Genomic DNA, 18,193 nt, shown 5'->3' with positions numbered 1-18,193 from the left:
AACCAAAGTGCCTTTTAATATGCAGAGCAATATCTTTCAAAGAAGAAAAAAAGTGTCTGGGTTCTCTTTGTTGCCAAAACAACTCCCACACCTTTCAGTTATGCTCTGCCTTTGTCGAAGGTTAAATCAAATGTTTTGACAGGAGGTGTCAAATCTGAACCAATAAAACACAGTCACGGATCAGAAACGCAAGCCTGGGGTATTGGAAAGTAAGTCTCCACCTGATTCTGCAAAGGTCACCAATTGTTATTCTTTGTTCATTACTCTTCATTACAGCTCGGAAATCATTTTGGCCTTGGTTTTTCCTTGATCCTCACCGTTAGGTTAGGCTATAACCTTGTTTATCACCTGGCTCTGTTTTTTTTTTCATGCGTTTCAGCTTCTTTTCTCCAACACCCTTTTTTATGATAATTGTTCTCATGTTGCAAGGCCTCAAAATAAAGCTCATGGACATTCGGGGATTCCCCAAGTAGCTCCAGCTACTGCTACTGTGCCAACAAGAATAGAAATATTTCAAATGTACAGTGGGAAGGGCCCAATTCATTCACCAATGAATTGTAGCCTCCACCTGTGTGACACGTTACACAGTTCTAATCCAGCACCAGCACAGATCAGAGCAGAAAAGTGAGGAATTACTTCACCAGTTGAACGAAGAGGGAATATGAGGTAGATTAGATTGTACAAGCCCAGCCAACGTGGAACTAAGCCTTGACACTGGGATAAATGTCCCCAAATAGTGCCGAACGGTGAATGTGCCACGCGTGTGTTTTTGGAAAAACAAGTGCTGCCCATAATTCTCTCATTCCAGCTCTAGAAATGCAGTATAGTAATGAAAGCCTGATCATACAGTATGTGATGGTTGTGATTTAAGGTGGTACAGTGGCATGGTGTTTAGCTCTGCTGGTTCTCAGTTCTTGGGTTCAGTTTCTGGTAGGGGCACCTTCTGCGTGGAATCTGCGTGTTCACCTTGTGGCTTTTCTCTGGTTACACTGATTTACTCTCACTAACCAAAGATATGCTGGCTAGGTTTCACTGGCTGCTCAAAATTGTCCCTTTCCTTGTGGCTCTGGTATCCCATTGAGGGTGAGAGCTGTCACGTCCTCTCTCCCTTCTTGTATTTTATGCTTCCCATCTCCAGACTGCCAAAGTCCTTAGCTGGACAATCCGTGCTCTGATAACGGATGGTTTCCAATTTGGGAGATGGCATAAGAAAAAAGGAAAGACCGTGAAGACAGTGGAAAAGCAGTTGAGAATAATTGTTTTAAAGAGGATATTTACGATCCACCCAAAAAGAAGACATAAAAATAAAATAATACACCGAAGGTATGTTGGTTAAGTCAAACTTTCTTGCAAAATGAAAATCAAAGTTATAAAACAACATGATTAGATAATAAATACGAAACTTTCACTGTGTGGGTGAAAGTTCAGAAATATCAACATGCAAATATAATGGATTCTGCCAGATTTCCTCAGGCCAGTTCATTCTCTCCCTCCTGACACAGGGAAACGCAGTGTTGGGAGCTGAGGTTGGTGACCCGAAACTTCAACCTGCCTAAGAAAAAACATACTCCTACATCAGCTTTGTTTTTGGCAATTTGTTTTCCCACTTTCTGCATTCTTTCATCACATTATCTTGCCTCTTAAGCAAATATATATTTTTTTTTTAATTGCATTTGAAGAGGCTACAAACCCGGCCTCATAAGGAAGGAAACTTGCAGTGTTACCAGATTTGAAAATCGTAGGGTGGCTATTTTTAGTTGATTCTGAAGCACGTGAGTGTGTAGCAGAAAAAATGAACTTGAGGGGGGAATAAAACTTATTTTCTGTTTAGGAATAAAATAATGCAGCACATATCCACATTTTTGTTCCAACCTGCACAGATCAGAGCAGAATTGTCATTTCAGTAGGAAACCTGAAAGTTGTTAACTGCCCTTGAGCTGTGTAATTCTGTGCTATGTTAATCCAGGCAATTAGCTGCTGTGTATGGATTACATAAAGCTTGTAATAGAGTGGAGTCTATGCTGGTATTCCAATTAATGGAAGACATGTTACACTTGTTTTTTTAAATGATTTTCCACAACGTACCCCTAATTAACAAGACGAAAGGAACACAGGAGCTTTGATATAGTTCTTTGTCCAGAAGGGATGATCAATCACTGCTCAAAACCTGCCTTGTTCTTCGGTTGCAGGAGCATTGCTTACTCCTGTACTGGTTGAATTTGAATGTTAGTCAACACGTTTGAAAATGGTAAAAGTTCTGAGATGCTTGGTCTTGTACCATGACATTTGTATGCTGTTTTTTCCCCAATGCAAAAACCACGTCACCTGCATAAAAAGACTACCACTTCAATATTATCATGCATATTTCTTCATGGACAATTAAAATGTGATTTGAGCCTTGTGCATAACATAATTAAAGCATTAATCCAATGTCCTAACTCACTAAAATGTAGCCTAGGTTCAATTTGCAGATTTTACAACAAGGAGAAGAACTGATACAGCAATTAAATCTCATATTATTCCTGTTTTTTACCTATAAGGATGTGCCTTTCTTTTACTATAAATGTATTAATCCCAAGGATCTTGTCTCCAATACAGGCATGTTTTTCCTGGGTCAAGATTCTAAGACACAGCGAAGATGGATCTGAGACTGATGAGACGGTAACCAGAAGAATAACTCACTTTAGTCCAGTCTAATTTCATCTGATGTGATTAAACTACAGCTGAACAGGTCAGAGGGAGCGGAGATCTAATTACAGTATACAAAATTGCCCAGCTTCTAAAGCCACACAGAATATTTTTGAAAGGTGGAAGGTTTGCTATCTGTTCCTCAGTAGAGAAGCACTTGGATGAGATACAGTTTTTGCAAATGGGAAAAATAATGTTTGCAGTCTATCCTTGTTTATAAATCCAAAATGATAGAGCTGTTAAAACTTTCTTTTACATTTGGGGGAAAAAAAGGGAGTAGGAAGCTTTCAATTTTTTTTCTTTTTGGAGGTGGTGGGCATTACAAATGGTGGTCTTTGACTGACCAATTTTGGACCCTATGCGTGACGGCAGGAATGGGTTACAGACACACAAGGGTTTATTAACACAAACAAGGTGACAAGTGATTTTCCGTGCAGGCATGACAATGTGACACAAAGTGTTAATCCAAATAGGCATCCAAGACCAGATCCACAACATTAACCAAAAAACAGTCCACAGTCCAGGAAACCAAAGGATCCATTATTCAATGACAGTAGTCACAGGGTTATCATTAGGCTCGGGACTCAGAATGTTTTGGGCAGGCCTTATCCCCAGGCATACATCTTACGATGCAGAGCCCACAGCATAGGAAACCCTAGGTTTATATAGACAGATAACGGTATGGCAATCAGGCACATCCGATGAGCTGTCAGCCTGATTTATGCCTTATAGAAGGAAACTGAGAATCGGGAGTATGAGCGCCCCCTGGAGGTGGGATGTCTACCATGACAGTGGGACAGTAGGCTCAGAAAACCTAAAGTTTAGAAATTCTTTCATTTCCCCATCACTGATGGGTCCCCTTACCAGCCATTGATAACTGCTGTAGCTGGAGAGATTGATGTTTCAATACTGAAGGAGTAAATCCAATCAATGGTTTTAATATGTGCAACACAAAACAAAGAGGCTCAACACACTTGTAGTGTGTGACCCTGAGGTTTTAAGAGTGATTTTATTTAAACAACACATTGGTTTATCAGGAATCTTACTGCGGGCAGTAATAGGAAGGAATCAATAATGGTTTTCTTCAAGAATTTATATCTCATTCGAAATCAATAGGTACCAAACACCTTCTGTTACCAGCAGCTTTGTCACTGTATTTTGAAATGGCAAGTTCAGATCAATGAATGGGTCGAGTAAATAGAGAGTTGGTCACTTCTTAAGCCATGCCAGTGTTATCTAAATGTTTAGATATGTTTGTTTCTACTTATGTATTCAAGTCATGCCTATGCTTCTGTATTCTGTTTTTGTCAGTCTCGCGTAATTAACATTGATGCTTTTCCGTTAGATTAAGTTTGTTTTTGTTTCTTGCCACCTACTTTTTTTCTCGTCTTAGTGCATCGTTAAGAGGGTACGCTGTTACATAAATGTTTGTGTGTAAGATTGCCCAATTAAGCAAAGAACTGCTTCTATTTACAAAACTGTGAATAATGCATTTGCCAAAGGGTTGGTTTTATGCCATATGTTTTTATGGAAAGGTGAAGGAAATCTGTTTACAAAAAAAAACAAACAAGCCACTTCATGAGACCTCATCACTTAAAAAAATAGTGTAGTGGAGAAGGAAGTACTGTGGCATTTTGAGAAATTCAATATTTGATTTTTGAACGAACCAAGAATAATGGTTCAGCATAGCACTGAGTTATGAATGTAACAAATACACAGAGACATACATAAGAACAATAGCAATAGCTGTGTTAAGAATACAGTTGTCTGATATAGAAATTTAAAACATTTACATTGTAGTAATTACCAGTGAAAGTGGAAAATTAGAGAATGTCTGAAGGAATCTACAGGAGCACTGGTGTATACAATTTCTGGTATTAGGAATTTGTCTTTTCACATATCCCAGCTTGCTCTCCATGAGACACACAGACAGGGAGAGAAGCTTGGGGTCACAGCGCAGGGTCAGCCATTTATACAGCACCCCTGGAGCATTTGGGGTTAGGGGCCTTGCTCAGGGGCCCAACAGAGTAGAATTCCTCTGCCAGCCACGGGATACGAACCAGCAACCTTCCAGCCACAGAGCCACTGCACCGTCCGTGCACTTTTATCATTTAAATTGTTCTTTAAAATGATCAAAATTGATAAAATTATTTTATATAGTCCGTTGTATTTTTATAAAAGTAGGCAAGGTTACAAGACAGGTGGGCATTTTGGGCTGTAATTCATATTAGTCAATATTGTTTTTATTGTGCAATTTCTGGTATTTACCAGGCCTAAAGGCCCATGTGGCTGTTAGTAGCGAAATCATACGAGGATGAAATCCTGTTTTTACCTGAAAGATCTTCAAGAACATGAAAGGGTAGTTTATTCCATACTCCTGCATCTCTTTGGGTAAAGAACTGACTTCTGTTTTCAAAACATCAGCATATTCAATCCACAACAATGCAACTAGCATAAATTCATAAAGGGTGTTGTTACTGTACTATTACAATACTCACTGTGCTCCTACACTATTTAGTTTATTGCAATAAGTAACAATTAAAGCTGCAGAAATAAAAAAAAGGAATGTACTGTATTGTAATTTTTAAACATGATCAATAAGTTGGATGGCTGTTTTGCTGTTTAGTAAAAAAAAAATCAACTTATTTCAAATAATTAGTTTTAGTGCATTTGGAAAGCTATGAAGAGAAGCTAGTCTTCAGATAACTACATAAGGTTTAGCTCTTTTTTTCCAGTGAGTGCAGACAGTTTTTATTTATGGCGATTTGGACTTGACCTTTTCACAGGGCAGCCAAGAGCAAATCAAGTGCTAAGTGGCCTCAGGAACTTCATGCTTTGCATATATTGCATGCCAAATTTGAATAGAAATTATTGATGAGTACTGTTATGAGAAGTTTTGCCCCTGAGAAAGTCTGTGGTTTAAATAGGTCTGTCGGGGGAAAATGGATTCCTTTAAGGCTTGATATTTTAGGGCCTCTCACTGGAAAATCTGCTCAAGTAGCAGGTCAGGAAATTGATATTTTGTGTTTGCAGTGAACTTAGAGTATATGCCAAATCTAGGAAGTAAAAAAAACAGACCTTTATTACAGTTTAGTGTTTTTTTCAATGCTCCTAAAATGTACTAAAGCGCATAAAATCTAAATATAGAAATTACACAGAATTAAACTAGGTGTGGCTGACCCTAGTCCTAGGTCACTCTTAAATCACAAATTCATAAATGCTTGGAACAATATTGCTCCGACCAGTAAGACGGGTAATTTATTTTCTATAAATCTTATTAAATGGAAATAGCATTGTGTAATTCACAAGTACACACAATTGGTCATTTCTGATTTATTTTAACTAACACAAATTGCTACACTAGTAGCAAATTGTACATGTAAACTGAACATTTTAAAGCTTCTACTCCGGAGTTCGTCTCATTTTTTTTTATTTGTGAGCAAAACAAAATTTCAAAATTGGGAGTTACACATACAAGACCCAAAGATGAGATAAACGTTTTGCACTAGCTAAGTGCAATCCTGTGCTCATTGTACTTCTTTCCAGAAAACTAATTTTTGCAAATTATTATGATCAAGTACAATTTAAATGTATCACAGCCTTCGCTCAGCCATGTAAAAGAGATGTCTTGGCTGCAGTCAGTCTTGCAACCAAAAGATGGTAGGATGGAAGACTCATAGTTTAATTGATAACTTGGGGGTCATTGAGAAGGAGCAGTCTAGGGTTGGATGACCTGGTCACACCAGAAAACACATCGAAAAGTGATCAATCATGGGATTCTCCCAGAACGCGGCGGTACTGGGAACATCTGGAGTGAAATTTAGATCTTCATCTGGATCCCTTGGTATGCTACTGACCACAGCCTGATGACAAACCAGACTGCAGTTCTTATTTATTTTTTAATCCTTTTATCATTGTGTGGTTATGCTTCTGATTTGGTTTCTTTAAACAGGCTATACAACGTCAAGAAATAATTGAATGCGGCTCTAATTTTGCAGGCTCTACCTAGTACTGAAACCATAGTGGTGGTACATTTTTTCCAGGTGGGAGGGGGAACTGAAGTAAGGAGTCCCCTGACGGCTGTGGGACAGTTTAATGAAAAGTACCTTCTAATGAAGCGTGTGTGTATGGACAGGCATAGGCACAATTAATACTGTAGGTATCAAGTAAATCAGACAGGCTTCTTCAGTAAGAAACAGCCATGTACTATCTACCCTGGATTTGAGTAATCATGATCTCAGAAACTAAGCAAGCCTGGATCTGGACAGTAATGGAACGGGAGATCTCTCAGGAGAGCCAGGTTTCTGCTATTGTTGTGGTGGTAGACCAGTAGGTGGTGCCAAACCAATGCTCCAGTGTGGTGAGCAGGTCATTACTTGGTCATTAATGTTCATCCATGGCAATTTTTAAAAGAGCATGGGTGTTAACCTCAGTATCCTGGTTAAAGTCCCCTATGGTCCTGCACAGTCTTGCCTTTCTAATTTTCTGCCTTAATTCAACTGGTGAAGCAGTTTCCCACTTCTCCACCTGATTTGCTGTGCAGAGGGCCTGCTGGTACATTAAGGGTCTGCTGTGCAGCACCCAGGTGGGTCTGCACTTTTCAAATGGATGAAGTAGGAACTCTTTTATTGTGTAAAGTGCTTTGTGATCCTTTGGGATGAAATTGACTGTATGCATATAAGCAATTAGTACTGTACCTCACCACAGCCTGCAAACATTTCTGGTTCATTGTGGGCACGTTTGTTGGCTTCTATTAACATGAAGTGTGCTCATGCAGCTTCACAGACAATATAATAATAAGAGCTTTTGTGGGGGGTTTTATCAAGCAGTTCTAGGCAGCTGTGGTCAGATATCACTTTCATTTTATAAAGCCACTCTTTAAAACTAATAGCAGATACTACATTTATGGAGCTGTTTCCCTATTGCTTATAGGGGCTTGTGCTTGGAATAGTGATTTATATTCCAAGCAGTGCACTCAGCTCTCATTAAAATGCTCTTTGTAGTTTGACTGTCTTTGGCCTCTGTCTAATATAACTCAGTACACAGCTCCATTAATAAGTAGAAACTACCTTTTACATTGTACCTTTAGGAGTAAAGATCATTGATTAGACTCCAAGGGGAACTAAGAGGGGGGTCAGAACAGGAAGAAAACATATACGCTTATAATAATAATAATTAATTATTATTGTTTTTTTTATTATTATTATTATTATTATTATTATTATTATTAAATGAACTGCTCAGGACTAGTCTGGATGTCTGGATTTTATTATGGGAAGCAGATTATTTGAAGTTACAAGTTACATAGGGGAATGATCACTATGGGAATAGCAACTGAACAAGAAAACACGAGCACAATACAAATATTACAATTGTTAATATACAGAATGATTTATAGACCTGGTCTGAATATATGAGTTTACTTGGTCCCTTCCAATCATTTTGGTTCGTTTTAAAGTAGTACACCTTACAGCACCCTTTGATTGCTGTAAATAAAATTGTAACATATGGCAGGCCTGTAGGTCTGATTTCTGAAGCTGCTACAGTTTCTTAAAGAAAATGTATTATTATTAATACATGGAAAACTCGTGAAGGAAAGGAAGTGGTGCAAAGGTAGAGGCAGGCCAATTTGATGTTTTAAAAGATGACATGAGATGTGTGCCGTCCAGCCTCTGAGTTTTAGTAATTCAAATAGTAGATTATGCTGCTTCCTGAACATATACAATTAACCAGGATTTCAATCATAATAAATGCCACATGTACTATGTCATTATCCAAGTACATTGAAGTAAATGTCAACAGTTCACTTTCTGAGTGTCTGCAGAGGTGATCAATTGTTTTTATAGTACCAAACACTGCTCTTTGCAAAAATTATTAAAATGCCAATAAAATCTATGGCATTAAACCTGTGCGCCTGTCGAGAAAGGTCATCACATCCTCCTGTTACGCGCTGGGTAAAGTCCTCTTTCTAGGGAATTGGCTGGTCTGTGGAAGAAGTATTTCAGCATTACAAGTTTCCCGTTTAAAAAAAAAACTCGGTTAACTTTGCCATTTCTGTACTACAAAACATGTCATCTGAAATGCAAGATTTGCATAACAGATAGAAATGTCTGGGCAGTAGATGTAATTTGCAGTTCATTGCTTTGAGTGCTTCATGATAATTGTTTTGCGTAATTGCTACTCAAAAGGAAAAGTGTGCAGCGAATCAATAAGCTGTGCCGAGGACAATTTATTCCCTTTATTATTTCCTGTATCTTTTCTAACCACCATACATTTCATTTAAAAATGTGCTCTTTAATCATACCCTTCCACCTTGTGCTACAAGGTACTGTAGCATGGTCACAAACATTCCGAGAAGAAAAAGCAATCTGTTTCATTATGTTCTTATCATAAAAATAAAGTTACTTAATTCTTCGTGTATAGTACTGGTATACTGTATACAGATTCACCACTTTCTGGGGTGCATGGCAATTCTGTGGACAATTAGTAAGAGAAAGAGACTAACTTGACGCTTGATCAGGTCAGAAGCTGAAGTCGGCAGTGCTGAGCCTGGTCTGCACTGGAGTGAAAGATGTCAAAGGAAAACCAGGTTCTACTGTTAGTGGTGTTGTGGACCATTGGAGGTACTCTTCCCACAGCTTCCAAATCAATGCCTCAGTTTGGGAATTGGGAGCAGTGTTCTGTAGAAAGTGCCAATCTTTTGATGAGAGAACAGATTTTTGATAAATATCAGATAAAAAAAAATACTGGTTTGAATTGTCTACGAATTGACTATAATCATTATAAAACAAATATTTAAATGAATCTGAAAACCAGAATATTGCCGTAGAAAATAATTCACAAAAAGGGAACATATTTTACACCATATGGAATTTCACTTTAAGCTGAAAGCAGAGATAATAATAACTGAAAATACATTTCTTTGGTCTTTTAAAAACAAAATTATATTTTATAGTGATACTTTTTCCTATAAAGAGGAATTGGGGATAAATGGAGCGATTTAAAAAAAATTATATATAGTCCAGCAGTTGTTAGTGTGCTGCACAGTTATCTTCCAAAGCCTTTAATACATGTGCCTGCTCCTATCAAAACTATCTGTGGTGGTTACATGGACAATGCCTTGCAGACAGTTCACTTTAAATCTAGACTTCTTTTCTGTTTCGCCTAATACTCGATTCTGTCTCTGTAATGAAATCCCAAGGGAAGGGTTAAATTTTCTGAGGCTCGTATGACAAGGCAGGAGAAATTTTCCATTGATTCACTTACTGATGAGACCTTTGCGCTTGTTTTGTGCCAGAGGAAAACTTCATAGTACAAGGATTCAGCTCTAATGAGCAAGGTACATGGCACCTTTGTAATATTCTCACTGGCTGGGTCTGCAGTGTCTCCTTAACTAGGCTCTAGATTAATGCTGTACAGTATTATATAAACCCTTACCTATGTTGCTCGAAGGAAAGGCAACACACCAAAACTAAGCGCAGCTGAGAATGAGCACAAAAAAAGAAAAAATATACACTTCAGCTATTAGCTGTTGTATAAAGTAAAGACTGCTCTGAAGTCATTCGGGATAAACCCATACACAATATCCCTTATCAGTCTAACTGATTCAGACATTCGCTGTATAACTTTGCTGAGGTTATCAAAGCTTTTTGCTTTGGCACATAAATAAAAATGGACAAATCAGAGGAGCACGAAGGTTTTACAGCAGCTGTTCTCCTGCCTTCTAAGATGTCGGACTGACTAATTGATGTGGGAAATGCTTTGTAAGAGGCTGACTTGCAACAGTTCGGCACGACTCCTGGGAAAACTGGAAAATGTTTAGGAGGTCTTCTCTCTGGTGTGCTGTTGTCAATGCAGTTTTCATCAGCTTCACGCATACCTAAAGCTTCTTCTGACTATCATTTGAGCCAGTTGCTTAAACTTGTGTATTGCAGCACACATAGCCAATTAAAGAAACATGAACTAATAACAGAGGTGGTTGCTGACTATGGCATGTCTCAGTACATGTAAGTGTGGAGCAGTGGTTAGAGTGTTGCGCTAGTAACTGGATGGTTGTGGGCTCAAATCCCTGGTGCAACACTGCTGTTGTGCCCTTGCACGAGGTACTGAATGTCACCCAGATTGCACATTAAAAATACCCAGCTGCATAATGTAAAAATATAAGTTGCATTGGATAAAAAGCGTCTATAAAATAATGCAATAAGTATATAATATAGTAAGACACTTACTATACTAACCTCTGCTATATTACTAAACTCCCCTTGGTAAGCCTGTCTTGTAGGTGAGAAAATGAGTCGGTTGATTTCCACACCAAGAACAGGAATCACCACAATGTTCAGCTTTCTAACTCTCCTCTATAACAAAGTTTTCCATTGTGCCATCAGCAAGGCAACAAGGTTAGTTTAGGTAACAAGCTAAATTCCCGGCCTTAAAGAAATCTCTTACACACACAAGAGACAAGAAAGGAAACCACTTAGAGTAATTCATAGACAACAATCGAACCTGACTTAAGGATTAGCTCAAATGTACTGGTGAAGTCAACCCAATAGGCTTCTTCAAGAAAATCAGGGGCACAAAAAGAAACTAAGGGGCAGAGGATTTAGGATTGAGAACGGGAGGTATGCAAAGCATAGGCTACCCAGCCATGCTGTTGAAGCCAATACCCTGCTTTCCTTCCTTCAAGAAACAGCCAGATGAGGCCCCCACATCAGCCAGCTGCTAGCAAACAAGCAAGGGAGGCACGCTGAATTCTGTTTGCAGAATGATTTTAGGTTTTTGTTGCTCTTATGACACCAATGCACTGCGTAAAAGCTCCATGTTCTAAACAAGCTCTTGAATGCCTGTCAATTTCTCAGAGTTAACGGAAAGAGTAGAGGACTAGTGAAGAAGTTCATTTCTTCTTTGTGTTGAGCGGCTTTTCTTTAGTTTAAATCTAAACGCAGTATCCACATCTACAGTACAAAGAGGTTAAGTGCCACATTTGTAACCACAAATACATGTACCTGTATGTATCTGGACATCAGATGCCCTTACAAAATTCAGAGCAAATTATATTTTGACTGGGGGGGTTTCACATTAGATATTTTATGCTTTTCAGGTATCATGTGAATAACTGCAGTGTAGGCTGAACTCAGCACACCTTATTTTGAATTAGCAGGTAATTTGTTGCTGTCAACCTTAATAATGCTGAAGTGGAATAAAGTAGCTTTCTCCTGTTTATTGAACATGACATCATAAATGCTGGGGCACCATCATCATTAAACAACAAGTATCACTTTGGTAGAGAAATTAAGATAAGGGTAACATGCTCTTAGTGCAGATCTCTCGAAACATAACATTTTATTTTCATGTGAGAAAATATCACTGGGATAGAATTGTAATTTGTAAAATTGTTTTCTGCAAAAAGTAACCAGAAAAGCGGATTGAAGTTGCATCTTAAGATCTTTAAATATTTCTTCTCCCATCTGTGACAACGTTCTCAAGAAAATTAGTGTACACATTTTATTTAATTTTTTAAGAGGTAACATAAAGGTAACAATGCGTGCTCTCTGGCTTTAAGTATTTTTGAATGCTTCACACATCAAATCTGTTGAGTGTCTTTGCCATCTATTTCTGAAAGTTTTTTTAAGATTGCAAAATTACTGTAAACGCAGTGTGGAAATACATCTTTTCAATATGAGTATTGCTCCTCTGTCACAGTAATGAAGTGGGCGACAGAGCAGTTTTAATCATTAGGTTTGGCCAGGAAGCTGACATTTTTCATTTCTAAGCATTTCTCATTTGCTCTGTGTTTTACAGTGTCGTGACACTGAAAGTAGTAATCTGTCGACCTGCCTTCAGGGGTCAGAGTTGTAGGCCAGCTAATGAGATCTGCTGCTTGCCTCCAGACTCCTCTGTGTACAGTACATAAACCAGCAATCCTTTTCTTAGCCAGGTCTGATTTTCTCCTGATCTTGGATTGAAAACTGGGGGTCCCCTCCCCAATTATGAGGGCTCAATGTCTGTCAATCTTGGCATCTCTGAGACGAGGGCGGTGTGTTCAAACCTTAAACATGTTCTTGTCACATTAGTCTAACCAGAACTTCAATTGCACTCCCACCCTCTATCTCAGTGTCCCTGCAGACGATATCTTATTACTGAGAAAACTTGCCAATCACTTAGGACAGTTTTTGAGGCTTTTTTGACAGAGCTAGAAAAAAAAAACCCTTGAATTTCTGTGGTTCTGCCTAACTATTGGAGTGCCCACATCACAACCTGTCCCCACAGAGGGGTGTTTCTGAGGGGAATAGAATATTTTGTTCAGCTTCCTAGCAGTGACTGTCCTGTTGTTTTCTGGAATGTGCCTTGTCTGTCCCCAGATATTTTTAGGAAATTTTAGTATGAAAAGCATGTTCATATATCTTATAACGAAATGGTTCCTTTTCATATTTAAGGCTTTACGATATGGTGGTCAGTAAAAAAGGAAAAAAAGAAGATATTTACTGTACTGCAGTTGTTTTCAAATGATAAAGGTAGTCTGGCTTTGCATTAAACTACAAGATGGAGAGTAAAATGTGTTGCTGTCTGTCTAGATGATATAGAAGATATACTGGGCCACTGCCCTCAAGGGGGTAGAGTAGGTTGTTTGCAAAGGATTTCTTCTATCCACAGTAAGATAAATGATAAAATAATCAAATAGTCAATTAGCATTGACTAATGGAAAACCAGCCAGGGTTGTGGACAGAAACAATGGCATTCAGACTCAAAAATAGAACATTTTGGTTAAGTGCTTATTCTAGAACCCAGCAGGGCAGGTAATCAATTATATTTAACCGAGACGAAACACATTACCGGATTATGTGGCTGATCTGAGACTGAGAAGATATTTTTTTCATGCTTCAATAGCTGAACCACCAGATCTTTGTTATTTAACAGATAGATAGTAAACATAAGTTCTCCACCATGAAAAAGCATGGAAACATTGGGACGCAAGTCAGTTCATCTTTCTCTCACTGGTGGGGCTATTAATTCTGTCACATACTGTACAGTATGTATGCCTTGTGTTTTAAATTGATAGAACTTTACCATAGATATAAATGTCTTGCTCTGCATAATCTTCACTTTGCATAGTTCGTACAAGAGGACAAATTCTTTTGCTTTTGTCCGAAGGTTTTGGTGGCAATGGTGAGTGTCAGAGATGAAAATCTCTTTGAAAATCGCTCTTATCGATAGTTGTGAACTACTGTATAAGAAGCATGCATTAAGATTTCTAGTCAAATGGAATCTCTGGAATGAAGTCTTGGAACATTATTAATGCTATTGCTTTAATAGTTTCAACTTAAATATACAGTATGTCTTAATATAAAAAGCAATATATCAGGAATCAAATTTTCAACAAGCTCATGTTCATTGCCCATAACACTTTAATTTGAATAATTAATTTGTTGAGCACTGTAATGCATTAAGTATTTATGAATGCTTACTACAGCACAAAGGGAAATCTTAAAAAGAACTCTAAAGGTAGCTGCAGGGAACTATAGATAACTCTGTTAAAGAATGCTATAAAAATTAAACTTTATAACCATGCTTCATTATGGAACTACTTCAGTTAACACTGACTAGTTTATTAGCACTGGACTGGTGTTTTTCTACATGAGAATGTGATTCAGGAATGCTCATTTCCATTTCATTGAACAAAAAGCATATTTTATAAAGAAAACAAAGTCTTGATAAATAATAAAAAAAATAAATAAATACAAATGTTCTAAAACTATATTCACTATCCATACTGTATGGCAAAACAGAATGATTTGCCATTTTAATGCTGTATCTTTTTAAGATTGTAGTAAATTATTAAATTTTAATAGATGAAGTAAGAATTTCAGGATTCTTAAAAGATTACCTTAAATCACATTTTTACACCACAATTAGCTACTCAGAAAATTAATGTACTGTAAGGATCTGTTATTTCTTGATATGGTAATATATAGTTCACACACCTTGCAGAGAGAGCTTTTAAGAGCAGAGATTTCAGTCCTATGTTATGTGGAAACTAATTTATTATAAGAAAAGACATTCCCAAATGTCATTAACATTTTTCTGACTTTAAGAATAACGCTATTCGAGACAGTGTTAAATCTATTTAATGTTTCATTAAATTAATGTTTCATATATTAAATGTTCAAGGTACTGAAGAACAAAATAATAGCCCAAGAACTAATTAGTGATTAATTAGTTTTAACAGACATCAGTGCTGGAAGGTCTTATGACTTATTTCTGTGCTTATAGCTCATTTTTCATAATATTCAGTTCTGAAGGATTATGTCTATAATTTAAAAAAAAACACAATAAAAATTATTTACCCCATATAACACTATTGATCTTCCAAAAGTAAATCCAGTCATTTACTGCCTTAAATCCTTGAAATTTACAGCCTCTCATTAATGTAACCATATGGCTAATCTACAACAGCATCTGTTTCATACAGATAAATATCAGAACAGAAAAATATGTAAAATGTTTTTGCCTTTATGCGTAATCTTGTTCTATGCCGCAATTTTGTTGTATCATTCATTTTAGCACCCAGGAGGAGAAAGGCCTTTCGGCTTTTACAATATTTAACATGCAATGAATGCAAGGCATGCTACAGTTCATAAAATGCCATATGGATCTAGTAAACAGATTTAAAAAGACCAATTGAGCCATGAGCATTTCCAGGGGTGACCTTTTTTGGGTAAATTGCAAATGTTCTGAAAGATAAGCTATACACAATTCACCTCAAAAGGCATTTTAAAAGTTAGGAGAACATCGAAAGATGAGAGATCTCACGGAAGAGAGGAGGTCAGTCAGCCATCCACACCAATTTAGATTTTAAGAACGCAACGCTGAAGAATCTCATCAAAGTTCTTACTGAGCTCTCCCAGTGACTCAGCACCAGACACTTTATCTCACAGACTGACAAGCACTTTGTGGTAAAGTCCCTGGAAAAAGTCTTGCACAGAATCCTTGCCAATAATGTGTAAAATGCCGGAGTTTCCAGTTTAACATTCTGTACAGGAACAGGACGGTTAGCAGCACCACATGGTAACTTAAAAGCCTCTTCAATCCGAACAAAAAAACATTGCAGTCCTGTGTAGGATCTTGTTAGTTCATACTAGAACCTAGGATCCACTTGTAGGATCATAATGGATCTTTCAGCATCTTTTACAAAATTCTATTGAAGATTTCCACCAGGATATGTGCTTCCTGCTCTCAGCAGTGAATACATTGGAACTTAATTTTCATTAATGCCCTTGTCTTTAAGACTGAGGGAAGGAGGTCTTTGAGTGATACGGGGAGAAGTGGATTATTTTTACTACCCAATAGTAATATTGATTGTATGTTTTTAAATTGTATATTCTTTTTCCTCTTCCCTCCTTTCTCCCATGCACTATACCTCCTATGGACCCGGAAAAGAATGTTGATTAGCAGAATTTATACTCATTCATATTCATAATACTTGATGTTCTGTGATGACTGGCAACTTTATTTCTGATAATCTTTGTACGTTTCTAAAAAATTCTAAAGTAATTTAAGATATCCTGGTCATTATCTTTAGTATGAAGAAAGGCTTGGACATTGACTTCACTTATATTCATCATAATTTTGCCGTTTCTGCAACAAATTCTATAAAAAACAACTAGATTTGACATTTTCTTACCATTATTCCAAGAACTGCATTTTTAAAAGAAAATTCTGCAAAGAACTTTAAGCACTATGATTGACTGCTGAACAGCAGCAAGTACAGCTTTTACAATCTTTTGTGCACTGCATGCAGCAGGTTTTAAAAGTATGCTTTCATCTTTTTCAAGCTTATTTTGTGTCATAGACCTTTTTTAGGTCATGTTTTTATTTATTTGCTTAACAAAATGTTTTCGTGGCCCAACTTTACAAATGACATCCTTTTTAAACCCAATCCCAAGCCGTCCTTTCAGAGTTCTGAGGATAAACTGATGACTTACTGTAGCACAATGCACTTGGAAAAGGAAGACTCAATTTTGGAAAGTTTAAAGAACAAAAGCTGCTTTTGCTGTATTTTGTCTGTTTGGCAAACAGCTGCAGGATTCTCAAGAGAGAAGGAGAAAGCACTGGGCTCAGGCACAGACAAGACTGACACGGGCAACACAAACAGCCGACAATAGACCACAATGAATTTGCAAAAGAGCACTGCGGCAAACTTAAAAATCTGCTGTTTGACCCCTAGGAGTGAGGAGCATAGCAATGTAACCTTACCTTGAAGCTAATGTTCAGGCTTCAGCTCTTACTCACACATCCACTCTATTAAACAATTTTAAATGATAACATTTATCAGGTAAATTATATTCCATCCATTATCTAACCTCTTGTTCCAATACAGGGTTGTGAGGGAGCTGGAGCCTGTCCTGGCAAGCAATGGGCACAAGGCAGAATACACCTTGGACAGGACTCCACTCCAACACAGGGCACACAAAGACACAAACAATAACACACACACACTCACAACAGTGCCAGTTTTACCAGAAGGCAATTAACGTACCAGGATTTCTTTGAACTACTGTATATGATAGAAAACCAGAGCACCCTCTTGAACACAGGGAGAACTTATAAACTCCACACAGATAGCACCCCAGGTCCAGATTCGAACCCAGAACTGTGAGGCAGCAATGCTAACCACTCTGCTGCCCCTATAAATTATCTAATAAAATAAGCACTTATGAAAAAGTGATGTGATTATGATAAAAAATCATAAAAGGTAATCAAAATGTTGGGATATATACCATAGTTAAACATATAGAAATTAAATCAAAAGAAATAATTTTAAAGTTGTCTAAAGCATTAGTAAGGCCTCATGTAGAATTTAGTACAATTTTGGTCACCACGCTATATAAAAAAGATGTTTCTGCTGTGAAATCAGCCCAAAGAAGACTTTCTAGTACTTAAAGTGAACGTCCCACGTGGTCAAGTCGGAATAATTTAATATTTTAAATCTTGAACAGAAAAGGTTGAGAGGGGACTTTTCAAAAGTTTTCGAAATCCTCAAATGCACAAAGTCAATTTAGTGTTCAGAATCAACAGTGAAACACAAACCAGAGGACATGAGTAGGACGAATGTGGAAATGCATTTAAAACAGAGAACAAGAAGCACTCCCTTACACAAAGGGTTGCAAGAGCATGGAACAATCTACTTTCTAGCCGTATTGTCCAAGTATAAACCTTGACTCTTTTCAAAAAACAACTGGATGAGATCCTCAAATCAATTAGTTACTGAATGGGCTAGATGGGCCACACAGCCTGATTTCATTTATAACTGTTCTTATTGTAGAGTATGTTTGTGCTACTGCACAACTGTACCTACTTCATTTCCTCTACCACAGAGTTGGAAGCCATGCCCCATACATCCAATTAGGTGACAAGAGTAATGATGAAAAATGGACAGTTTGTATTTTTCCTTGCTGAAGTTTCCAGACACAATAGCTTTCTTATTCTGAATTCATGGGTGGGAAAGTCT

This window comes from Atractosteus spatula, chromosome 16 (assembly GCF_055471065.1).
Source record: "Atractosteus spatula isolate fAtrSpa1 chromosome 16, fAtrSpa1.hap1, whole genome shotgun sequence".
Taxonomy (NCBI): Eukaryota; Metazoa; Chordata; class Actinopteri; order Semionotiformes; family Lepisosteidae; genus Atractosteus; species Atractosteus spatula.
This window is presented reverse-complemented; position numbering follows the sequence as displayed.